Source organism: Salmo salar, chromosome 25 (genome assembly GCF_965601325.2).
Source record: "Salmo salar chromosome 25, fSalSal1, whole genome shotgun sequence".
Taxonomy (NCBI): Eukaryota; Metazoa; Chordata; class Actinopteri; order Salmoniformes; family Salmonidae; genus Salmo; species Salmo salar.
In genome coordinates, this window is record NC_138315.1 from 48,772,452 (window position 1) to 48,800,343 (window position 27,892).

The following is a 27,892-nucleotide window of genomic DNA, read 5'->3' on the forward strand; positions in this document are numbered from 1 at the left end:
GGATTCCTAGAAGTGCCTTCTGATAAAGATAATCAAAGGTAAGGGATTATTTACAATAGTATTTTTGATGGTTGATCGTTCCAAGATGGCTCCAACATTTATAGCCTAGACTTTTTTTCTGGGCATACCACGTCGTTTATTGCAAAGTGTGATTTCCCAGTAAAGTTATTTTTAAATCTGGCAAAGAGATGGCATTCAAGACATGTTAATCTATAAGTCTTTGAATGACAATATTACATTTTAACAATGTTTTCGAATAGTAATTTTGTAAATTGTAGCGCTGATCATCAGAAGCATTTGAGGGAAAAGATTTTCTGAACGTCATGCGCCGATGTAAAATGCTGTTTTTATATAAATATGAACTTTATCGAACAAAAAATGCATGTGTTGTGTAACATGATGTCCTAGGAGTGTCATCTGATGAAGGTTGACAAAGGTTAGTGCTGCATGTAGCTGTGTTTTGGGTATTTGTGATGCATGCTAGTTGCTTTGAAAATGGCTGTGTGATTATTTCTGGCTGGGTACTCTGCTGACATAATCTAATGTTTTGCTTTTGCTGTAAAGCCTTTTTGAAATCGGACAACGTGGTTCGATTCAGGAGAGGTGTATCTATAAAACGGTGTAAAATAGTCATGTTTGAGAAATTGAAGTTATAGCATTTATGAGGTTTTGCATTTAGCGCGACGCGATTCCACTGGCTGTTGATTAAGGTGGGACGCAAGCGTCCCACTGGCCCAGACAAGTTAATGATATACAACCCTACACACATGGGAGGAATAGAGCTTCAAAAACAAAAGCACAACTTTACAATCACAGAGAATATGGATAAAGTGTCAAGAACAATATGACCACAGAAGTGAGTGGAGATATAGACAGCATCTCATCACTGGAGGCTGCTGAGGGGAGGACAGCTTTATAATAATGTCTGGAATGGAGTCAATGGAATAGCATTAAAAACAAAATGGAAACCAGGTCTCCATTCCAGCCATTAGTATGAGCAGTACTCCCCGTCAGCAGCCTCCCTTGCATCTCACGTACCTTTCAACATCACTAAAGATTGGATGAAGGATGGATGAAGAAAGAGGAAAGAGAGATAGAGGGATGATAAATAAGTTCTCTGCAGGCATGAGTGAAGGAGAAATACAATCACGTTGTACATCAGTTGAGATCCAATTGTCTGGAAAGTCAAGCGTAATACAATGCCTTTCCAGACGTGTAACTACATAGATTCACTCATGCCTTTTGAAGAGCTGCATCATGGATGTCACAACAGGAGCGGAGCCAACTGAAAAGTCCCAGTGTTTAGGAAGGTAATGGCGTTATTTTTAGTAAATGTGGTAAAAAATATATATATAATACTTCATCGACAAATTCGTCACAGCTCATGTTTTGTGCCAAAAGTAATTTGCCTCGCAAGGTTAAGTGATCTCTGGTGATTATTTCTCTGTGGAGTTGGTACTGGCTGTGTGGACAGGAGTCTGAAGTGGCCACTCAGCCCAGCATGGACACCCTATTGTGGGATGTACAATGGGGTCTTTGTCTGATGGGTGCCTTTGCCACATGAGAGAGAGAGAGAGAGACACACAGAGAGCCAAGCAGAGGTGATAGGAGAGAGTTTGAGAGAGAGATGCTTCTGTTCCCAACCAACTGCAGCACCTAGATCTTCTGCACAGATTCTGTCAGACCTGGGCCCTGACAGGAAATCTCAGTAAGACCAAAAACAATGTTGTTCCAAAAAAGGTCCAGTTGCCAGGACCACAAATACAAATTCCATCTAGACACAGTTGCCCGAGAGCACACAAAAAATTATATATACCACGTCCGAAACATCAGCGCCACAGGTAATTTCCACAAAGCTGTAAACGAGCTGAAAGAAAGGCCTTCTATGCCATCAAAAGGAACATAACATTTGACATACCAATTAGGATCTGGCAAAAAAAATACTTGAATAAGTTATAGAACACATTGCTCTTTATGGTTGTGAGGTCTGGGGTCCGCTCACCAACCAAGAACCAACCATATCCTTGCCACTGAGAAAGGCCGCCATAGCCTGTCTTTTCTTGAGAGCCAGGTCTGCCTACGTGCACACTGCCCACAAAATGAGGTGGAAACTGAGCTGCACTTCCTAACCTCCTGCCAATTGTATGACCATATTAGAGACTCATATTTCCCTCAGATTACACAGATCCACAAAGAATTCGCAAACAAACAAAAATTTCACCCATATCTATTGGGTGAAATACCACAGTGTGCCATCACACTGAAAAGGGCAACCAGTGAAGCACAAACACCATTGTAAATACAACCCATATTTATGTTTATTTATTTTCCCTTTTGTACTTTAACTATTTGCACATTGTTACAACACCGTATATAGACATAATATGACATTTGAAATGTCTTTATTCTTTTGGAACTTTTGTGAGTGTAATGTTTACTGTTCATTTTTATTGTTTATTTCACGTTTGTTTATTATCTACTTCACTTGCTTTGGCAATGTTAACATTGGAGGGAGGGAATGAGAGAGAGAGAGAGAGAGAGAGAGAGAGAGAGAGAGAGAGAGAGAGAGAGAGAGAGAGAGAGAGAAAAATATATAGGTTTGAAAATTAGAGGGTGTGGATATAAAATGAGAGAGAGAGAGAGAGAGAGAGAGAGAGAGAGAGAGAGAGAGAGAGAGAGAGAACTATCATTCCCCTTACAGAGAAGATGGGACAAGGACAATGGCAGAAAAAGGAGCAGCTGTGTGTGGAGAATGGGGATAGTTTACACCTGTAATATACAACATTCACTTTGGTATGTTCTTCCCCTCAGCCTTCTGCTGTGAGTCATAGACAATATTCTGCTTCCTTCCCAAGTGCTACACTTTTCCTGAGAGGAAAAACAGAACAATTGAGCTAGTTTCACTGCTAAAAGGAGGCAGAAATACCCTCTTAACCTGATGCTGTCTAAGTTTTCCTTTTATCTCCAGTGGTGTGCTGGCAGCAGCCGTGGCAGCAACCATTACTATGAGAAATGACAGCCAGGGCTGGGCCAACCTTCAAGCCTCTCAGAGAGGAGAACACACACGTTTGGGCCCTTTCAGACTGGCACACACTACATGGCAGTCAGTGCCAGATGAATGCAGCTCCTAGCAGGGAAGAGAAAGCTTGACCTTTATTCTCACTGTGTCTCTTCAGCCTCTTTCTGTATTGGACTGGGAGGAGAGCTGGGAGGAGAGCCGGGAGGAGAGCCGGGGAGGAGAACCGGGGAGGAGAACCGGGGAGGAGAGCCGGGGAGGAGAAACGGGAGGAGAACCGGGGAGGAAAGACGGGGAGGAGAGCCGGGGAGGAGAACCGGGAGGAGAGCCGGGGAGGAGAGCTGAGGAGAGCCGGGGAGGAGAGCCGGGTTGGCGAGCCGGGAAGAGAGCCGGGGAGGAGAACCGGGAGGAGAGCCGGGAGGAGAGCCGGGAGGAGAGCCGGGAGGAGAGCCGGGGAGGAGAACCGGGAGGAGAGCCGGGAGGAGAGCCAGGGAGGAGGGCCTCACAGAAATAAAGCAATTAGGATAACAGCAATGGCAGACGTCAACCGTTTCAGAATTATGATAAGTTATTTTCACCAAAAAAGCCAAGAGTTGAGTTGGCTTTGACAACCTCCGTCTGTGCTTTTTACCGTGACCACAGCACATTATGAAAATATGAGAATGTACTACGTCTCGTTAAAAAATGGATGCTATTAGAAAGGATTTGTTATTGTTATATATTTTTTATTGACCTTAAAATATGTATGTTCTAAAAACATGTTTTTTACTGATGAGTCATATTAACAAACTGTACTACATTGGTCTGAAATATCTGTAACTTAAACATGTGATTTAATACTAGTCTACTGTTTTCCTGAATGTTACAGCTGAACAGAGATTGTGTCATTTTCTAAAACATTTCATGTCTGTTCCAGATGAATTGACGGTTTTCCTTGACTGAGTTGGGACTCTGTGTTAGCTACACAGCCGAGTGGGTTAAGCAGAGCTGAGATGGTGTCATTGGTGTTTGTACAGTACTACTATATCTGGCCCTTGCAGGACATCTACCATGCAGCTATTCTTGCAGTAGGGTGACATGTCGTACAGGCCAGTCCAGCACATTGGCTCTCACACAACATCCACATGCAGGCATCCAGACCCACTCAGCCTTGTATTATTTACGTCTACCAACCAGAATGGAGCCAGAATGGGTGTGAGTTGTGACAGGATCGTAGTCCCAGGGGAGGTAGAGTTCAGAGGCAGGGGGTGGGGGGGGGGGGCTGCCCTGTCAGCTGTGCCCAGCCCCACAGGTGCATGGAGAGGCAGGGGTCTCATGTAGTTCGACCCTTACAGATGGTGCTCTGCTTGGGGACCTGGCAGTGGTAGTGGAGAGATGTACTGATGATGTAAGGCCTGAGTCCATGGACCTCTCTCCTCCCTCTCTTTCTTACTCACTCCCACACACTGACCAACCGACCGAACGACTGGATCAAGGGATGATTAACAGGCACTAGCCAGCATCTCATCCATCTTCCTTCCTCCCTGGTCTCTCTCTCTCTCTCTCTCTCTCTCTCTCTCTCTCTCTCTCTCTCCTAATACTGGTCTCAACCCTTTTGCAAACCTCTTCTGTACTTGATCCTATCAGAGGTTACTTCCTCTGTCCTTGATCCTATCAGAGGTTACTTCCTCTGTCCTTGATCCTATCAGAGGTTACTTCCTCTGTCCTTGATCCTATCAGAGGTTACTTCCTCTGTCCTTGATCCTATCAGAAGTTACTTCCTCTGTCCTTGATCCTATCAGAGGTTACATCCTCTTGCCTTGATCCTATCAGAGGTTACTTCCTCTGTCCTTGATCCTATCAGAGGTTACTTCCTCTGTCCTTGATCCTATCAGAAGTTACTTCCTCTGTCCTTGATCCTATCAGAGGTTACATCCTCTTGCCTTGATCCTATCAGAGGTTACTTCCTCTGTCCTTGATCCAATCAGAGGTTATTTCCTCTCGCCTTGATTCTATCAGAGGTTACCCCGCCTGTCCTTTGTTGTCAATAATCACAGTCTACACAGGAGGTAACAGTGTTCTTGTGGGAGAGTGGAAGATAAATGGCATTAGCTGAGTTTAAGCAGAGTCCCTTAGAATAGTGGCAGGATAAATAGATTCCAAGAGACACTTCAATGGTGCTACATTTCAAGTACTCTCTAACTGTGTAGTACCCGTGATAATGATTGATTCATAATTTAAACATTATCCCAGACACACACACACACACTTGTAGGTGTGACTCATAACACACAAAACGCTTCGCACACATTCACACAGATACACATGTGTGCGCTTGCTCGTACGCACACACACACACACACACAGGCGCAAACAATATAAAACTGTTCCTGTTCTGTTAACTTTGGGCGTAGAATGATTATAAAGAACACTGTGTGAGAGAGAGGGGGGAGAGAGAGAGAGAAAGAGGGGAGAGAGAGGGGAGAGCAAGATAGATATATAGAGAGAGGGAGGGAGAGAGAGGGGGGAGAGAGAGATAGGGGAGAGAGGGGCAAGGGGAGAGAGTGGCGAGGGGGTGAGAGAGAGTGGGCGGAGAGAGAGAAGGGGGGTAAGAGAGAGAGGGGGATGAGGGAGAGAGAGAAAGAGAGCAAGAGAGAGAACGAGGGAGAATATTAATGATTGCCCAGGCTTGTTGGACTTGATTTCCAACTTAGGGATTCATGTCTACATCAGACATAATGCCATTTTGTAAAATCCTTAACCACTTAATAAGCTAAAATGAAGAAATGCAGTGGGGAGTTAATTAAATCTGGAACATTTCAGATTGTAATCATTGACTTGAGAGAGAATGAGGAGGAAAGCAGAAAACAGTGTTTGATTTTCTGTCCTTCTAAATACACTCTAAAAGGGAAATGTTCCCCGGAGAATCCTTAAAGGGGTTCTTCAAATTGGAACTGTGGGGGAACCCATATAAATTCTTTAAAAAAAAATACCTTTTAATGGATTCTCCAAGAACCTTTTGAAGAACCTTTAGGGGATAATTTTTGGACTACCTCCCTACCCTCCCTATTATTAATACGCATAAAAATAACAATATATTAGTGTATCAGTTTTTATTATGATTTTGTTGCAAAAAACAAATCCAAATATGAGGTAAACTCCCAGAAGAGCCCCAAGTCCAATGGATACATCCTCTGGTGTGTTGATGTTAATGTGTTGATGTCCTCTGTATCCTCTGTCCTGTTAATGTTAATGTGTTGATGTCCTCTGTATCCTCTGTCCTGTTGATGTTAATGTGTTGATGTCCTCTGTATCCTCTGTCCTGTTGATGTTAATGTGTTGATGTCCTCTGTATCCTCTGTCCTGTTAATGTTAATGTGTTGATGTCCTCTGTATCCTCTGTCCTGTTGATGTTAATGTGTTGATGTTCTCTGTATCCTCTGTCCTGTTAATGTTAATGTGTTGATGTTCTCTGTATCCTCTGTCCTGTTGATGTTAATGTGTTGATGTCCTCTGTATCCTCTGTCCTGTTAATGTTAATGTGTTGATGTTCTCTGTATCCTCTGTCCTGTTAATGTTAATGTGTTGATGTCCTCTGTATCCTCTGTCCTGTTGATGTTAATGTGTTGATGTTCTCTGTATCCTCTGTCCTGTTAATGTTAATGTGTTGATGTCCTCTGTATCCTCTGTCCTGTTGATGTTAATGTGTTGATGTTCTCTGTATCCTCTGTCCTGTTAATGTTAATGTGTTGATGTCCTCTGTATCCTCTGTCCTGTTGATGTTAATGTGTTGATGTTCTCTGTATCCTCTGTCCTGTTGATGTTAATGTGTTGATGTCCTCTGTATCCTCTGTCCTGTTAATGTTAATGTGTTGATGTCCTCTGTATCCTCTGTCCTGTTAATGTTAATGTGTTGATGTCCTCTGTATCCTCTGTCCTGTTAATGTTAATGTGTTGATGTCCTCTGTATCCTCTGTCCTGTTGATGTTAATGTGTTGATGTCCTCTGTATCCTCTGTCCTGTTAATGTTAATGTGTTGATGTCCTCTGTATCCTCTGTCCTGTTGATGTTAATGTGTTGATGTTCTCTGTATCCTCTGTCCTGTTAATGTTAATGTGTTGATGTTCTCTGTATCCTCTGTCCTGTTGATGTTAATGTGTTGATGTCCTCTGTATCCTCTGGTGTGTTGATGTCCATGTGTTGATGTTCTCCGTATCCATAGTCCATAGTGATTTTGCAGTGCATGGTGATCGAACAGGTTTCCTGTTATATTCATCAGAGGTGTAGGGAGGGCGATTACACAGGTGTAGGGAGGGCGATTACACAGGTGTAGGGAGGGCGATTACACAGGTGTAGGGACAGCGATTACGACAGTATTCATACCTTGGTTTTTGTGGTAAATGTGAATGAAAAAAACGGTTTTGATAATGGTTTCATACACATCCCTTGTCCATAATGTAGAGGCCTATGGGACATTCATTGAAGACGAAGAGGTAAGGGAGGAAGATGGTACATGTGATCTGCATAGGATACCAATAGACATACCTTTGTAGATCTTCTCGTCTGTGAACCTGCAGACACAAAATGAGCAGTTCAGTCATCAGCATCCAATACAGCTAGCCTTCAACATATTCTTATAGCCTACGTATTATCATCAGCATCCAATACAGCTAGCCTTCAACATATTCTTATAGCCTACGTTGTAACGGTTTTGACTTGAGGTTATCGTTTATAGGGGTGCCAGGTAGGTTGTGCCTTCCAGAGAAAATATTGGTTTCTCCTTTTGGTTTGGGAGGGAATGAGTCCCATCTGGTCCGTCAAGTCTACACCAATACAAAGGAATCATGTAAAAGTCAGGATGGAAATACACTTTTCATAAACCCTTAAAACATTGGAAAGAACTTACAAAACAACTATTCTTTTGCGTGGTTGTATTACTAACATAAATGATCACACACACACACACACACACACACACACACACACACACACACACACACACACACACACACACACACACACACACACACACACACACACACACACACACAACAATATAACAAATAATGAGCTCTAAATAGCTCTGGTTCCTCCAGAAATGTCCTGTACCTCGGGCCTAAGAGTCCAGCCCGGTAAACAAGTTCAGGGAACTCAAGTGACCTTAGTCACGCAATGTTTGTCCGTTCATACAGTGTAGCGTAAACCCAGTGTCAATCATACAATCAAAATAACAAATATTTTACCACACAACTATAAAGCGTATCACATCTTAATAAGTCCTCAACTACAACTAACTACATAAATCATCACAGTATACATCACACCAAAACAAATGAAATACTGTATACAAAAAGGTTGTAGTCAGTCAGACAAGCCAATCCGCCGACAGATCTCCAGCTGAGAAAGGCCATGAAGAACACAGAGAGGTGTAGTCCACGGACGCAAAGAGTGGATCCGGTCCTGGGTAAACTTGCTATTAGGCTACACAAAGCACACTTTTAAATGCAACACAACAAACGGAAGCGACGCTTCAGAACTCAGGGTTGAACACATCCTCATTCATGTTTCCATCACAACCCCACTTTTGCACAGCTGATGCTGGCTATTTAATTGGGAATTAAAGGGAAATCGCCCTATTGGAAAGAGAAGCACTATTTGATTCAGAATTAAAGGGAAAGCGCCCTATTGGAAGGAGAAGCACTGAGACGGTTCAGAAACATTCAGGGCCGTCACAACGTATTCTTACCTCTTTGTTGATTGATAACCAAGATTTGCACAAATATGAAAACATAGATGGTATCATCATACAACAATATCAATTTAGATCGTACAAGGGACAAACCTTACCTTAAATTGAGGAGATCTTTAAACATTTTCAGTTAAGTGCCTACACCTGCTGTCCTTTCAAATTCAAAGTTAGTCAGTTAGGTTCCTGCAAGAACCACCCACCAGCTAAGGAGTTTCCTCAATGAACCCCCACCAGCTAAGGACTTTCCTCGATGAACCCCCACCAGCTAAGGACTTTCTTCGATGAACCCCCACCAGCTAAGGAGTTTCCTCGATGAACCCCCACCAGCTAAGGAGTTTCCTCGATGAACCCCCACCAGCTAAGGAGTTTCCTCGATGAACCCCCACCAGCTAAGGACATTCCTCGATGAACCCCCACCAGCTAAGGACATTCCTCGATGAACCCCCACCAGCTAAGGACTTTCCTCGATGAACCCCCACCAGCTAAGGACTTTCCTCGATGAACCCCCACCAGCTAAGGACTTTCCTCGATGAACCCCCACCAGCTAAGGACTTTCCTCGATGAACCCCCACCTCCTTTGGGGTTCTTGGAAGAACCTTTTGGGGTCAATTTTCAGTGCCAAGAACCCTACGGTTCTTCAGAAAACTTTGAGGATCTAAGAAGAACCCTTGTTGAACTCCTAATTTTTAGAGTGTAGAAGAAGATAAATGCATGTATTTAATTTCCTGGAAATGTCTTCACATAAAGGTTTAGTTGAAAAGATGGAGGATTAAACTGTTTTACCTCTTGACTAGGTGATCTACCACTAATCTACCAATCTCACTCATCTACCAATCCCACTCATCTACCAATCCCACTCATCCACCAATCCCACTCATCCACCAATCCCACTCATCCACCAATCCACCAATCCCACTCATCCACCAATCCCACTCATCCACCAATCCCACTCATCTACCAATCCCATTCATTCACCAATCCCACTCATCCACCAATCCACCAATCCCACTCATCCACCAATTCCACTCATCCACCAATCCCACTCATCCACCAATCCCACTCATCTACCAATCCCATTCATCCACCAATCCCACTCATCCACCAATCCCACTCATCAGGATTCATCAAAGGGAAATTGGCCAAATAGAGAAAAATAATTAAGGGGGCTTTTGTCAATCAAGACATTACATTTACAAACAGGGAGGAAATGTCTCGTTATTCTCCCTTGAGTATATACTGTACAGTTGTTATTCAGTTGCCTTCCTGGATATAATGTATTAACGATACCCACGTTTTACAGTGACTATACTGTACGTCCTCAACCAATGACTGGCTGAAAATATTAGTCTATAAACAACATACAGTACAGTTATAAATTCACCGACCAGGTTTGGCCTTGCTCGTCTGTAAATAATATGTGAACATGGCTTGGCTGCATCACTGTTGCCATAGCAACATACCCGTAAACAGGAGTCATGCTGGAGGCGAGCAAAGTGACCATTGGACCACGCGTTCCTGTACTGGCATGGGGAGAGCAGGGTGACCATTATGGAACATATTTGTAGCCCCATCAAAGACCATTCATTCAACTGCTTCTCTCAGCTTTTCTCAGTTCTCCTCTGCTCTCCTCTGCTCTCCTCTGCTCTCCTCAGCTCTCCTCAGCTCTCCTCTTCTCTTCGCTCCTCAGCTCTCCTCTTCGCTCCTCAGTTTTCTGCTCTCCTCAGCTCTCCTCTTCTCTCCTCTTCTCTCCCCAGCTCTGCTCTGCTCTGCTCTCCGCAGCTCTCCTCTCCACTCCTCAACTCTCCTCTCCTCAGCTCTCCCCAGCTCTCCTTCTCCTCTCCCCAGCTCTCCCCAGCTCTCCTCTCCTCTGCTCTCCTCTCCTCAGCTCTCCCCAGCTCTCCTTCTCCTCTCCTCAGCTCTCTTCTCCTCAGCTCTCCTCTTCTCTCCTCTCCCCAGCTCTCCCCAGCTCTCCTCTCCTCTGCTCTCCTCTGCTCTCCTCTGCTCTCTGCTCTCCTCTCCTCTCCCCAGCTTTCCTCTGCTCTCCTCTCCTCAGCTCTTCTCTCCTCTTCTCAAACACAACTTTGACTATTATTATTATTTATTTATTTTTAAACAAAATAAATTCACTAAAAGGAAGAAAATGTAAGAGAAGAAGAGGAGTGAAGTTTCAATTGATCAAATATGTCCTTTAATACGCTGCGTCTATCCTTTTAAAACATTATTATTGTATTTAATCGCCTCAGCGCAGCACCATTAAAAAGGCTTTATCATCTTTTGTTAGAGTTTTGCAATTAATTTAGAAGAGAGGAACAGGGAACAGGACTCATAGGGAATGGGTAATTTAGCTGTGATGCCGGAACCTTCCACATAGTTTAAGCCATCCTCGTTACTCCCTTTCCTAATGCTCACGGTATCGACATACCGTGACGCACCACTCGTAACCCTGAACGACGGTCTTATTGTGACTTCTCTAGTATTCTTAATGGCACAGCATGGATATAGACTTCACTAATAGGACTTTAGTGAACCAAACATAAGTATACAGGTATAGCTGGTAAAAATGGGCACTCAAGATTGGACTACAAATGACCGTTCTCTCGTTACACACATCAGTCCATTCATCAGTGGTTCTCCACCTCTCTTCTAAGATGGAGAGTTCATTGGAGATTACTCCATTAACGTCAATCATTTTGTTTTTGTGGTGATTCCTTCCAAATACATTTATCTAACAACATCTCCTATGTTTCCTTCCTGCTTGCCATGGTCCTTTGAGAGAGGGATGTTTACCATCATCTGCCCATTTAGCTACTTTACCTTAGCTTTCATAGCCTATTTTTCAATTACCATGTTATTTGTGTCAATCATTTTGTTACAGAAAGGTTCAGACCCTGCCACATAGAGAATAACATATTCGCTACATACAAAGCCTAATGGCTTTCCCCGCAGTGGCGTCAAATGACACACAGCAACATTCTGAATAAAGAATAACAAAAAAAACTGGTTGTTAAGTCAGCAGTCTGGAATAATTACTTTCCTTTCACTGTCCCCCCCGTGGAGGGGTATGTCTCTGTCCGTAAGTTCATTTTTTAAATGTATTTTTTTTTTAAATGTTTGCTTGTATGTTAGTCATATCTCAGACAGTACTGGTCCAATTTTGTTGGAACTTGAGTGAATAATGAGTCTTGCCGTAATGATCTGTCATTTACAAAATTACTGATTGGCCAGATTGTGGTGTTATAAAAGAGATCGAAAATACAAAATGTTCACCGCGTTTGACATAAAGTCAGGAAGTTTGGTATATAGGCCCCTCTCCTCACAAGGAAAACATGTGCCAAGGGACACATAAGGTCCGCCATTATGGATTTTCTGCCAAATTACTGATCTGTCACAAAATTACTGATCTGCACAAAACTTGATATGTGGCATCTATGGACAAAGGTCTCTCAACAAAATATTTTCCAGACTATTACCTAAAACAGCATGGCCGATATTGACCAATTAACATTCACATGTGTGTGGTCTGCAACAGAAATGCATATAAATCAATCAAAGATATTTGTATTGTAACACGTGGCACACATGTTGCAGACACAGTTAAGACACAACATACGCAACAACCTTCATATCAACCACACGGTGGTACTTTAACGGGCACATGTTTATATCTCTTGATCTGTATGACTCAGAGTGCTGAAATTTGGCACACATGCTCAGGGATTTGAGTCTAGCTAACCCACGCAATATCTCAGACACCACTGGCTCGATTTCGACAAACATTGGGTGAATGATGAGCCCTGCCATAGAGATACGCCTTTACAAAATGACACTGATAACCCCAAGGGAGGCGCTACAGTAATCAACTGAAATTCCAAACTTTGAACAAGCATATGTCCTGTCTGCTTTGAGCTTCAATTGTTGTCACTAATTAGCCCAAGGGGTGGGGGGGGGGGGGGGGTGCTGTTGTAGGGGGACAACATTTTTCACCTTCTATACGTACCGCGGTGAACACCTGCCAACCACAAGCATACAGATATGGGTCACCCGTGTGAAACAACTTCCCGATCCTCCTTAAGTGACAGCCTAAAAGCCCTGAGCAGGTTTTCAATCATAAAAACAAATGATGCAATGGAACCTGGGGAAGGCCTCCTACAAGAGAAGAATGGTGGTTTGACAAGTCACCTTGCACCCTGGGGAAAACAGGACATTTCACTGAGGTGATTACTCCCGTGTTGGGCAGATAAGCCTGCATGTTGTTTCACTCAGGCGTTATCAATAGACGCCCCGGCCGGCATTTCAATCTGCTCACTACAGCTTCATATCTCCCCATCTGTATCCACCCAAATGAGGAAGTGGAAAGCGTTCAAGCTTGTCTGGGACTCTCTCTTTTTCTCACTCTCTCTCTCTCTCTCTTTCTCTCTCTCTCTCTTTTTCTCACTCTCACTCTCACTCTCTCTCTTTTTCTCTCTCTCTTTTTCTCACTCTCACTCTCTCTCTCTCTTTCTCACTCTCTCTCTTTTTCTCACTCTCACTCTCATTCTCTCTCTCTCCCTCTCTCTCTTTTTCTCACTCTCTCTCTCTTTTTCTCACTCTCTCTCTTTTTCTCACTCTCACTCTCACTTTTTTTCTCACTCTCTCTTTCTCACTCTCACTCTCTTTTTCTCACTCTCTCTTTTTCTCACTCTCACTCTCTTTTTCTCACTCTCACACTCTCTCTCTCTTTTTCTCTCTCACACTCTCTCTCTTTCTCATTGTCACTCTCTCTCTCTCTCTTTCTCACTCTCTCTCTCTTTTTCTCACTCTCAGTCTCGCTCTCTTTTTCTCACTCTCACTCTCTTTTTCTCACTCTCACTCTCACTCTCTCTCATAAAAAAAATAGAATAAAAATTGTCAACGGGTCAACAGTAACAACAATAACCCAGGGTCAAAATAACCATACATTCAACAATAAGCATTCAGTAGAGTACATGTGCAGGTTGATTGGTCTGTCAGACACTGTCCCTCAACTTATGGCAGGCAGCAATGTAGTGCGCTGCCAACCCACAGCTCTCTGCGTCCTCCCCCAACAGGACGGGTAGCCTATCCTCATCAGAGAGGTCTTTGAAACCTTGAATAAGGGTTTCAAATTTGGGAAAATGACACTCTCTAATTGTTTTATATTTTTGACATTTTGTCAGAAAATGCAGCTCCGTCTCAGGTTCTGCTGTTGTGCAGTGGTTGCACAGCCTTTCCTCTACAGGGAGCCAGGTTTTCCTGTGTCTACCCTTCTCAATGGCAAGGCTGTGCTCTCTCTCTCTCTCTCTCTGTGAAGGTTCTTCTCATTCATCACACCAAACAGCCATATCCCTCCCCCCATCAGAGAGGAGAACATTATCCCCGGAACATTATCAGCAAAGTGCATTGTCTGTCTGTTTATCAATTAGCAAGCATGTACAGAGCATAGAAAAGCAGGTAAAGCGGGCGGGTGTTAAGGAGCAAGATTTGGAGTCATGTTTCGGAGGACGCATGACTCAACCTTTGCCTCTCCAGAGCCTGTTGGGGAGTTGTAGCGATGAGACAAGACCGGAATTTAAATTGGGAGAAAAAGGGGATTAAAAAAAAGTCAACCTTGTAGTATTTCCATCATACATTGTCACCTAAGTTGTTTCCATTTCATAACGCCTGCAGCCTTTAACCACACTCAATTAAGATAAAGTCCTGTTTGGAGCTGCCAGAGGAGAGGGGTGATGAGCGAGAGAGGTGTGAGAGGGGGGACTAGAGGGGAACAGGGGCGCTGACAGAGCCCCAGCACACGGCTGTCCCCCTGGGACGTAACCTGTAGGTAACAGACCCCTGGAACTCTGGAGACCTGCTGGCAGACTCCCGGAACCCTGTGCTGATGGATACCCAGGTGGCTGACCATGAGCAAAGCCAGGCTGCTAACAGACAGGCCCCAGGGTAAGCCTCAGACACAACACAGCTGATGGAGGCCAGTGGAATTGGAACTGTTTGCATCAGAAGCTTCCAGAATGGCCCCCAACATATCAGTAGGAAGAGTGGTGATAGCAAAAGCCAAAACAACACAGCTACTAATAAAACATAATTATTTTATACAGATAAAGCAGATTATTATGGTCACTGACTGATAATTATCAGTAGAAACATTTGACACGGCACTATATTATGTTTGTCTGTCTGTCAATTAAATTAGTTTAATGATATTCATGTGATTGTTGTAAAAAATGTACATGAAAAAAAAAGATATTTATAAGTTCAGAGGAGACCATAGAGTACTCAAGAGAAATCAACTGGGTGATTTGTTTTCACATACGGTAACTGTAAGTAGATCTATCCAGGACCAGCTGGATTGAGACTAACTGTGAGTGCCGGTAGTGACAGTTCATAGCTATGCACTCAAACATAAACATCTCAAAGTCTGACTGAAAACCAGATCATATCTGTAAGCGGACCCAGACTGCAAAGGAACTCTCCAAGGCCTCAGATCCCAAGCTATTCACACCTGCATGCAATCAGACCTCCTGCCGGTGTGAGGTCAAGGCTGGGATCAGAGGGAGGCGTTGAGCCGTCACTCAGCACAGGTCAGGCCTCCTGGGTAAGGTCCACAGGGCTGGTGGGCTGGCTCCTCTGGTCCTGTTAGTTGTTTAATTGTTTAAACACCTGTTGTCTCAAAGGGGGGACACTCGTTCCAAGTCTTTCATTTATAGAATGTGAAGTGGAGGCGAGGAGAGGGACGGAAGCTATACTGTTACATTGATGCTGTTGACCCGGATCACTGGTTGCTGCAGAAAAGGAGGAGGTCAAAAGGGGGGTGAGTGTAACCGATGTGAAATGGCTAGTTAGTTAGCGGTGGTGCATGCTAATAGCGCTTCACTCGGGTGACGTCACTCGCTCCGAGACCTGAAGTAGTTGTTCCCCTTGCTCTGCAAGGGCCACGGCTTTTGTGACGCGATGGGTAACAATGCTGTCCCTCTCCTCACCCCAACCTGGGCTTGAACCAGTGACCCTCTGCGCACATCAACAACTGACACTCCACTAAGCATCATTACCCATCGTGCCACAAAAGCCGCGGCTGTCGATGACAAAATCCCTTGCATCACATTTTCATGCCTCTCAGAACAGCCTCAATTCGTTCGGGCATGGACTCTACAAGGTGTCGAAAGTGTTCCATAGGTATGCTGGCCCATGTTGACTCCAATCCTTCCTACAGTTGTGTCAACCATACCCGTTCACAGGCACTTCAATATTTTGTCTTGCCCATTCACCCTCTGAACGGCACACACACACAATCCATGTCTCAATTGTCTCAAGTCTTAAAAATACTTCTTTAATCTGTCTCCTCTCTGTTCATCTAGTCTGATTGAAGTAGTAACCTGTCCCCTCCTCCTCTTCTTGTACACTGACTGAAGTGGATTTAATTAAGGGATCATAGCGTTTACCTGGATTCAACCTGGTGAGTCTATGTCATGGAAAGTGTTCTTAATGTTTTGTTTGCTCAGTGTATTTCGATCTGAAGGTTTTGTTTGTGTCTGTTCAAGCGGATTCAGTAAATTTCCCATGATTATATGCTGTATTGATAAGCCATTGACGTTATTCTCAACAACTTTCGCGACTTTTGATTCACAGGTACTTTGCTTTGAACATTTGAACAAATTATGAAAGTTGCCGGAGAAGCTATTAGTCTTCCATTTTCATCCATTTCTAGAGAGAGTGTCAGTCTCTTTAAAATATGATAAAACATTTTTGTAATTATTTATTTACTTTTATATCACCTTTATTTAACCAGGTAGGCAAGTTGAGAACAAGTTCTCATTTACAATTGCGACCTGGCCAAGATAAAGCAAAGCAGTTCGACACATACAACAACACAGAGTTACACGTGGAGTAAAACAAAACATACAGTCAATAATACAGTAGAGAAATAAGTATATATACAATGTGAGCAAATGAGGTGAGATAAGGGAGGAAAAGGCAAAAAAAAGGCCATGTTGGCGAAGTACATACAATATAGCAAGTAAAACACTGGAATGGTAGATTTGCAGTGGAAGAAAGTGCAAAGTAGAAATATAAATAATGGGGTGCAAAGGAGCAAAATAAATAAATAAATAAATACAGTAGGGGAAGATGTAGTTGTTTGGGCTAAGTTATAGATGGGCTATGTACAGGTGCAGTAATCTGTGAGCTGCTCTGACAGCTGGTGCTTAAAGCTAGTGAGGGAGATAAGTGTTTCCAGTTTCAGAGATTTTTGTAGTTCATTCCAGTCATTGGCAGCAGAGAACTGGAAGGAGAGGCGGCCGAAGGAGGAATTGGCTTTGGGGGTGACCAGTGAGATATACCTGGTGGAGCGCGTGCTACAGGTGGGTGCTGCTATGGTGACCAGCGAGCTGAGATAAGGGGGGACTTTACCTAGCAGGGTCTTGTAGATGACCTGGAGCTAGTGGGTTTGGCGATGAGTATGAAGCGATGGCCAGCCAACGAGAGCGTACACGTCGCAGTGGTGGGTCGTATATGGGGTTTTGGTGACAAAACGGATGGCACTGTGATAGACTGCATCCAATTTATTGAGTAGGGTATTGGAGGCTATTTTGTAAATGACATCGCCGAAGTCGAGGATTGGTAGGATGGTCAGTTTTACAAGGGTATGTTTGGCAGCATGAGTGAAGGATGCTTTGTTGCGAAATAGGAAGCCAATTCTAGATTTAACTTTGGATTGGAGATGTTTGATGTGAGTCTGGAAGGAGAGTTTACAGTCTAACCAGACACCTAGGTATTTGTAGTTGTCCACATATGCAGGCAGCGATCGGTTGAAGAGCCTGCATTTAGTTTTACTTGTATTTAAGAGCAGTTGGAGGCCACGGAAGGAGTGTTGTATGGCATTGAAGCTCGTCTGGAGGGTTGTTAACACAGCGTCCAAAGAAGGGCCAGAAGTATACGGAATGGTGTTGTCTGCGTAGAGGTGGATCAAAGACTCACCAGCAGCAAGAGTGACATCATTGATGTATACAAAGAAGAGAGTCGGCCCAAGAACTGAACCCTGTGTCACCCCCATAGAGACTGCCAGAGGTCCGGACAACAGGCCCTCTGATTTGACACACTCAGATTTTACACTATCAGAGAAGTAGTTGGTGAACCAGGCAAGGCAATCATTTGAGAAACCAAGACTATTGAGTCTGCCGATGAAGATGTGGTGATTGACAGAGTTGAAAGCCTTGGCCAGGTCAATGAATACAGCTGCACAGTATTGTTTCTTATCGATGGCAGTTAAGATATCGTTTAGGACCTTGAGCGTGGCTGAGGTGCACCCATGACCAGCTCTGAAACCAGATTGCATAGTGGAGAAGGTGCGGTGGGATTTGAAATGGTCGGTAACCTGTTTGTTGACTTGGCTTTCGAAGACCTTAGAAAGGCAGGGTAGGATAGATATAGTTCTGTAGCAGTTTGGGTCAAGAGGGTCCACCCCCTTTGAAGAGGGGGATGACCGAAGCTGCTTTCCAATCTTTGGGAATCTCAGACAACACGAAAGAGAGGTTGAACAGGCTAGTAATAGGGGTTGCAACAATTTAGGCAGATAATTTTAGAAAGAAAGGATCCAGATTGTCTAGCCCGGCTGATTTGTAGGGGTCCAGATTTTGCAGCTCTTTCAGAGCATCAGCTGACTGGATTTTGGAGAAGGAGAAATGGGGAAGGCTTGGGCGAGTTGCTGTGGGGGGTGCAGTGCTGTTGACCGGGAACGGGGTAGCCAGGTGGAAAGCATGGCCAGCCATAGAAAAATGCTTATTGAAATACTCAATGATAGTGGATTTATCGGTGTTGACAGAGTTTCCTATCCTCAATGCAGTGGGCAGCTGGGAGGAGGTGCTCTTATTTTCCATGGACTTTACAGTGTCCCAGAACTTTTTTGAGTTTTGTTGCAGGAAGCAAATTTCTGCTTAAAAAAGCTAGCCTTGGCTTTTCTAACTGCCTGTGTATATTGGTTTCTAACTTCCCTGAAAAGTTGCATATCACAGGGGCTGTTCGATGCTAATGCAGAACGCCACAGGATGTTTTTATGTAAGGGCAGTCAGGTCTGGAGAGAACCAAGGGCTATATCTGTTCCTGGTTCTACATTTCTTGAATGGGGCATGCTTATTTAAGATGGTGAGGAAGGAAATTTAAAAAAATAACCAGGCATCCTCTACTGACGGGATGAGGTCAATATCCTTCCAGGATACCAGGGCCAGGTCGATTAGAAAGGCTTGCTCGCTAAAATGTTTCAGGGAGTGATGAGTGGAGGTCGTTTGACCGCTGACCCACTATGGATGCAGGCAATGATGCAGTGATCGCTGCGATCTTGGTTGAAAACAGTAGAGGTGTATTTAGAGGGCAAATTGGTTAGGATGATATCTATGAGGGTGCCCGTGTTTACGGCTTTGGGGTGGTACCTGGTAGGTTCATTGATAATTTGTGTGAGATTGAGGGCCTCAAGCTTAGATTGTAGGATGGCTGGGGTGTTAAGCATGTCCCAGTTTAGGTCACCTAGCAGCACGAGCTCTGAAGATAGATGGGGGGCAATCAGTTCACATATGGTGTCCAGAGCACAGCTGGGGGTAGAGGGTGGTCTATAGCAGGCAGCAACGGTGAGAGACTTATTTTTAGAGAGGTGGATTTTTAAAAGTAGAAGTTCAAATTGTTTGGGTACAGACCTGGATAGTAGGACAGAACTCTGCAGGCTATCTCTGCAGTAGATTGCAACACCGCCCCCTTTGGCCATTCTATCTTGTCTGAAAATGTTGTAGTTAGGGATGGAGATTTCAGAGTTTTTGGTGGTCTTCCTAAGCGAGGATTCAGACACGGCTAGGACATCCGGGTTGGCAGAGTGTGCTAAAGCAGTGAATAAAACAAACTTAGGGAGGAGGCTTCTAATGTTAACATGCATGAAACCAAGGCTATTACGGTTACAGAAGTCATCAAAAGAGAGCGCCTGGGGAATAGGAGTGGAGCTAGGCACTGCAGGGCCTGGATTCACCTCTACATCGCCAGAGGGACAGAGGAGGAGTAGGATAAGGGTACAGCTAAAAGCTATGAGAATTGGTCGTCTAGGACGTCTGGATTAGAGAGTAAAAGGAGCAGGTTTCTGGGGGCGATAAAATAGCTTCAAGGTATAATGTACAGACAAAGGTATGGTAGGATGTGAATACAGTGGAGGTAAACCTAGGCATTGAGTGATGATGAGAGAGATCTTGTCTCTAGAAACATAATTGAAACCAGGTGACGTCATCGCATGTGTGGGTGGTGGAACTGAAAGTTTGGATAAGGTATAATGAGCAGGGCTAGAGGCTCTACAGTGAAATAAGCCAATAAACACTAACCAGAACAGCAATGGACAAGGCATATTGACATTAAGGAGAGGCATGCTTAGCCGAGTGATCATAAGGTTCCAGTGAGTAGTGAGGTTGATTGGGGTCACGGCTATTCAGACAGCTAGCTAGGCCATGGGTAGCAAGTTGGCAGAAGATGGTCTGTTTTTAGCCACGTCATGCGTTTCCATCGGTAGATTAGTGGGGTTCCGTGTGGTAGAGGGGACCAATCCAATTGGCAAAATAGTTATAGTTATAGTGGCACAAGAAAATTGGCCGATAGACCTATTCCACCTTCCAGAGACACCTGAAACCCCACCTCTTTAAGGAATACCTGGGATAGGATAAATAATCCTTCTAAACCCCCCCCCCCCCCCCCCAAAAAAAAAGATATAGATGTACTATTGTAAAGTGGTTGTTCCACTGGATATCATAAGGTGAATGCACCAATTTGTAAGTCGCTCTGGATAAGAGCGTCTGCTAAATGACGTAAATGTAAATGTAAATGTATTCAGATAGCAGCCGATAAGACAGCTAACGATTAGTGGGCCGCAGATGGGCGTTCAGGTTACGTTGCGACAGAGGGGCCAGTTGGATAACTCCCTCGGGCAGATAACGTCGGTAGTCCAGTCGTGAAGGCCCAGTGGGGCTCCGCATCGGCAGTAAAACGGGTCCGGATAGGTGATTGTAGCCCAGGAGTGGCAGATGGAACTCTTCAGCTGGCTAGCTCCGGAATAATTGATGTTTGCTCCGGGACCGACATTAGCCAATAGTCACTCGGATAGCAGCTAGCTAGCTGCAAGATCCTGGTGTAAATGTCCAGAGCTTGCGGTAGAAGAGAAAATAGGTCCGGTATGCTCTGGTCTGAGTCGCGTTGTTCAAAACTGGCGATAGCTTTTCGAGCTAAGGGATAGCTGATAACAGACAACCGTGGTTAGCTGAGTTCTAACGTTAGCTAGTGAACTGGCTAACTTCTGGCTAACTTCTGGCTAGCTTCTGTTGTGGATTTCAGATTTGAGGTGAATAATACCTTTTTTTAAAACAATTGGTGAGGCTGGTTGCAGGAGAGTGTTTTGAAGTTGAGTTTTTAGAAAAAAAATATATAAAAAGATATGCGAAGAAAACATATAAATATATATATACACGGGACACGACAAGACGAGGACAAAGGACGTCTGACTGCTATGCCATCTTGGATATAGTGTCAGTCTCTTTAAAACCAGATCCAAATTCAGACCAATCTAATTTTGTGGATCACGGGTAATGCTCGTTCCTAGGGGATATGACTTATTTCTCGGGTAATGCTAGTTGCTAGGGGATATGACTTATTTATTTTAATTTGGCATGGAAACAAACAGGACAGGAACCTCCCATTTATATCGTGGAGAACAGAAAAAACAAGTCCCCAGCTTTGCATTTTGTGTTTCATTAAGTGCTAAACAAAGGCAGAAGAAATCAAATGTCCCCACCGAAAAAATAGTAAAACCCCCAGCTAAACAACTTACTAAACATACAAAAGAAGAGTGCATTTCATTTTGCTCCTAATTATGCTGATGGCGGTTTCTTTGTTGGCTTGGGTGCTACCAAACCAAGGCACTAAAGGCCCCTTTGTCCTGGTAAAGCCCGTGGCTTACACTGCCAGGCAGATGGGAATCGACTGTAATTAGTTTAGCCCTCTCAGCTTCCCCTCTCTGCCAGGAGAGGGCTTTACCCACTGGGCTCTGGAGTGAGCATGCAGGAGGTGACCCACCATACACGCCAGTCAGAGAGAGTATAGGGATCAAGTCAGTGCAAAAAGTGAAGTCATTTAAATTGACTTCAAATCCTCATAGAAAACAATCGGGAAATGTTCAATTCATAAAATTGAATTTCAGTTGAGTTATAAAACATACGGATATATAGCTAGAGTGTACAGTTTATTTAGGCCTATATTGCATCCACCTTCCCCTTTAAACTCTACGCACGCAATTTTGTTTTTCTTGTTTGTTCAATCATTGCTGTTTTTTGGAGCGGTTGCTGTTCACACCTCAGCGAGCACGCTCAAATGGTTCTCACCCCCCGTTTTAGAACACTGCCATTTTCCACAGCCCTTTGCCCTGAGTAAATGGATACTCTCTTCTTTCTCTCTCCTCTCATTGAAAGAAGAGGCTAAAACCTCCCTGCCTAATCAGGGTGCTCAGGAGGATTCTGGGAGCTAAAGGGCTCATGCCTTTGTTTGTGGTTGCCGTTTTCTGGCGAGGCCTAATGCCCCGGGGCTTTTTAATTTGCTCTCCACTGACTCCTGGTTAATTGGGTTGGTTAAGCGTCATCCAAGTTCAGCCATGTTAAACCCACATTATATTTCACACACACACACACACACACACACACACACACACACACACACACACACACACACACACACACTGAACTTCCTGGGACGGCTATGTCAAAGGAAAGGGAGGGATGGATGGGCGGGGTGGAGGGATGGATAGGACTGGATGGAGGAATGGCTGGAAGGGAGGGAGGGAGGGAGGGAGGGAGGGAGGGAGGGAGGGAGGGAGGGAGGGGAGGGAGGGAGGGAGGGAGGGAGGGAGGGGAGGGAGGGAGGGAGGGAGGGAGGGAGGGAGGGAGGGAGGGAGGGAGGGCTGAGGGGAGGGAGGAATGGATGAATGGTTGGGAGGGATAAGGGCTGGAGGAGGATAAGTATGGGGAGGTTTGGTCTTCATTACACAACTTACACATAGAGGCTTCTGGCAGGAGGTTGTATTGTTCTGTACCAGCATGTCACTTGCTATGACTACATCTGCAGCTAGTTTTATATTGTCATGACTGCTCTCTGTGTAATTATGTCTTATACTTATGTACCAAACAGGGTACAAGCAGCCAGCACTGACCACCACTATTGGTTGATGGATCATAAACATCACGTGGTCAGGGGTAGCCTGTGGCCTTCATCACTATGGAGGATGAACCAGACCGGGCAGTCACATTACCCCAGACAAGCCCATCTGAAGTGGGGATTACCCCCGGGCCTGCCACATCTGCTTGGGTCTCCAGTGGGAGCCAAAAGATGAAGTGTCCTGGACTAAGCGAAGGGCTTTCTAAGTGTGTAATCATCTGTTGCTCCTCTAGGAGAGGCCAGGCGAGCGAACACAACGATGACTTTTTTTACCAAATCCCAGCGATTCGAAATGCGCCTTAGGAATCTCATTAAGACCCTCCACGCGTCGACGGCACTGCGACAGACTGCCAGTTTTCTCCTGGAGCACAGCAGGAGCAGACCAGGCCGGATTTACCCGGATAATGGTTTCATATTAAGTAGGGAGCAGGAAGAAGAATGAATAAGCAAAGAGGGGAATATTCTCTCCTTCTCCTTGTCCTCCTTCTCTTTCTCCTTCTCCTTCTCTCTCTTTCTTTCTCTCTCGCTCTCTTTTTCTCTCTCTTTCTCTCACTCTTGCCTGCTCTCCTTCCTCGATTGTTGTAACTATTCCTTAAGCCTACCTATTCAGGCAACCAAAACAACATTGATTTCCCATTACGGGTGGCAAGGCTCCTGCTGGGGAGGTTCTGTCGGTTGACTGGTTCTCAGGCCTGTCCTCCAGGACACTGTTTCACTGTTGTATCGATGTGATTCTGTTCCCAAAACAAATTGAACATGGTGCTGTCACACTAGCTGCCCTGTGAAAGGTCTACAGAGTTTGGGGTACAGTCTATCTGAATAAGGGCTAGGGCCTCATTACTTAGTTGAACCTCCCTTAGAGAATTTGGTAAGCAATTGATTAATTTTCAACGACACTTAAAGGACCAGTGCAGTCAACAGCATGATTTCCCTGTGTTTTATATACTGTTAACTGTCAAAATAATGGAAACACTTATGAGGACTCAAAGTATATTGTGCGTCCACACAGGTGTGGTTCCTGAGTTAATTAAGCAACTAACTTCATGCGTATTTATTTATGTAATTAACCTTTATTTAACTAGGCAAGTCAGTTAAGAACAAATTCTTACTTACAATGACGGTCATGTATAAAAATGTTGGGCAGGCCATTATTTTGGCTACGATTGTCACGCCCTGACCTGAGAGAGACGGTTTATTTCTCTATTTGTTAGGTCAGGGTGTGGGGTGGGCATTCTATGTTTGTATGTATTTCATGTTAGGGGTGCGTGCCTGCACCACGGGGTTTTCGATTTGTTTCGGTAGTGTTACCGTGTTTTTTCAAGACTTTGTTTAGGAGTCGAGGTTTCTCCTCCGTGTGTGCAATTTGTTTCCCTGTGTGTGGCGACTTCGTTTTATGCGTGTTTTTCCCTCTTGTTGTACTGTGAGTTCGGGACCACCTTATTAAACGTATTGTGCCACTGGAACTTCTTTGCTCTCCTGCTCCTGATTCCTACACCCCCCCCTCCTACTAGGAGGCACTGTAACAACGATGGCTATGCCCCCGTACTGTAGGATGACTATGCCCCTATTCACAGGGCACAAGTGGTCACTGAATGGTTTGATGAACATGAAAACAATGTAAACCATATGCCATGGCCTTCTCAGTCACCAGATCTAAACCCAATTGGAAAATTATGGAGTGATGCTGAGACAGAGTTTTCCACCACCGTCGACAAAACACTAAATTATGGAATGTATTGTGGAAGAATGGTGTCGCATCCCTCCAATAGAGTTCCAGACACCTGTAGAATCTATGCCAAGGTTCATTGAAGTTGTTCTAGCTTGTGGTGGCCTTCCCCATTATCCCCTGTGTATTTATACCTGTGTTCTCTGTTTGTCTGTTGCCAGTTTGTCTTGTTTGTTCAGGTCAACCAGTGTTTTGTGTCTCAGCTCCTGGTTTTTCCAGTGTCTCTATTCTCACCCCCCCTGGTTTTGACCCTTGCCTGTCCTGACTCCTAGCCTGCCTGCCGTCCGGTACCGTTGCCCCACCTCTGGATTACTGACCCCTGCCAGCCTTGATCTGTCTATTAACTGCCCCTGTTGGAATGTTAAACTATTGTTTATTCGACGTGGTCTGCAACTGGGTCTTACCTTCATAGCTTATAGTACGAACTGGCCATGACTGACCCAGCAGACCCGGACCAGCTGCGCAACGCCATCTCCTCCCAAGGAGCCTCCATTGGTAGGCACGAGGAATTGCTTCGTGGGCTTATGGAGGGGGTCCAAACGTTGGCTGAGCGCCACGACCGGGCGTTGGACATGCTGCTGGAGCAATTTAGCGGGTCGTCTTGGGGGTAGCCTGCCACGGTGGTAACCCCACCGCCCCTCAGCAACTCGGTGGTTAACAGCGCCGCCCCACCGACCACTCCACAGTCCCGGGAGCCCCGGTTACCTCCCCTGGAACGCTTTAATGGAGAGCCATAATCACTGCTACATAAACACTGCTACATAAACACTGCTACATAAACACTCCTACATAAACACTGCTACATAATCACTGCTACATAAACACTGCTACATAAACACTGCTACATAAACACTGCTACATAAACACTCCTACATAAACACTGCTACATAATCACTGCTACATAAACACTGCTACATAAACACTGCTACATAAACACTGCTACATAAACACTGCTACATAAACACTCCTACATAAACACTGCTACATAAACACTGCTACATAAACACTGCTACATAAACACTGCTACATAAGCATTGCTAAATAAACATGATTGAGAAAATGGCCAGAGGACCACGAGGCATTGACCTCTCGACACATAGAATTAGATATTAAAACTCTCTAGCTGACCTCCTGACCTCTCTCATGTAGTTTGTGTTTGGGATGTGTCTGCGAGCCTGATTTACACAAGCATCGGTTAAAGAGGTGAAACCTCCTGTGTCCGGGCCGAGCACACTGTGAATCTCAGATGCAGTATGCTTGGCAGTTGAATGCATAAGAAGCAGAGGTTTGCTCTGTTTATTTGTTCAGTCATGACCTCCAGGCTGCAGCGTAACCCCTGGTGACTCAACTGTGCAGCTGTAAAATCCAACAGAAAGAGTGAAGGGTCAAAGGTGAACGAGGAGGTTATCAATAGGTTTTAATTAGAGATTATTGCAGTCACAGCTTTTTGCGTTTGATTGTCATCGGCCATAATAGACTCCCTGGATTAGGTTAGCCTTGCCTGGGGTCAGAGTTCAAAGGTCAAATCAATGTCATGATCTGTAAAAGATGCCCACATATGAACTCAATGACAGTAAAAAGTAATTATAATGCACTGATCTGAATAATATATTATTTAGGAAGGAACATGTTCCTCTGATATAGGTGTATTTGTATGTATTAGGGGTCCCCATTAGTTCCTGTCAAGGCAGCAGCTACTCTTTCTGGGGTTTATTATGGATCCCCCATTAGTTCCTGCCAAGGCAGCAGCTACTCTTCCTGGGGTTTATTATGGATCCCCATTAGTTCCTTCCAAGGCAGCATCTACTCTTCCTGGGGTTTATTATGGATCCCCATTAGTTCCTGCCAGAAGCTACTCTTCCTGGGGTTGATTATGGATCCCCATTATCTCCTGCCAAGGCAGCAGCTACTCTTCCTGGGGTCTATTATGGATCCACATTAGTTCCTGCCAAGGCAGCAGCTTCTCTTCCTGGGGTTTATTATGGATCCCCATTAGTTCCTATCAGGGCAGCAGCTACTCTTCCTGGGGTCCAGTAAAATGAAGGCAGTTATATACAATAAATATGAAAACATTACATTTCACAGCAGAATTCACAACACATTAAGTGTGCACCCTGAGTTGTGTGACGCTGAATGAGCAAGCCCACTAGAAAAACAGCCTTTTTTGGAGTAGAGTATATAAAATGTACCCTGTCCGTCCACGGCCCAATGTGAGACGTTCCTCCGGGAAGAGACAGGTTAATCAGTAAGGGAGACACATTGGGCTCTACCTGGTCCTGGAGACATAATTAGGAAGGGGCTGGAGCGGTGTCTGTGAAAATAGAACAAGCACTGTTCAGAAGGACATAAGGAAAGGGATAGATATGCCAAGGCAATATCTGCTCTGTTTAAATACTGTTATTTTACTTACTTAGAATCTTCTTCTTTCCCATTTGGTTCATATGGCTTCCACCAGAGAGCGTCACTGCTTCCAATATTCTGCCTTCTGGGGGTAGGGTTTTCCATGACAGGCCAATCTCCTCGGTTCTTCGCCAGGTTTCCTTTTGGTGGGAACATAATTGGTTACATCATTGTGAAAACTGAATTATGAGAAATTCAGTCAAAATTAAGATGGATTTGATGGATATGATATGTACTGGCAGTGAAACAATAGATTTGATATGTAGTATGTCATTGAAACAATATATTTGATATGTAGTGTGTCAGTGGAACAATAGATTTGATATGTAGTGTCTCAGTGGAAATATAGATATGATAGATATGAATCCACAGAATGTTGGCCGGACCTTCAACATAATTGATTCTTTATTTCCATGTGTTCTTTTTGTTTACACATTTTCATTCAACCTGTCGTAAGGCAAGGCTATCATTAAAGAAGGCGTTGAATCATAATCCAAAATGCTAAATTGGAACACTGAGTTTGTTGGATCCCATGTTGTTATGGCATGAATAAATAGTTCCAGTGTAACTATTCTGTCTCTTCAGGGAAAGAAATCTATATTACCACAGAAAACACACAGCAAATAAAGAAAAACTAAAAGGAGAAAATTAGAGGGAACATGCTTTAAATATGCTTTGTTTTTGCTCAGAGCTCTCGTTCGCTTTTATAGTTTAGTTATATTTCTTTCATGTATTATGAATGGGAGGCTTCTTGTGTAATGCGGGCTGGGGTTTAAAGTAACGGAGGCTGGATGGTGGCTGTGCAGATGGA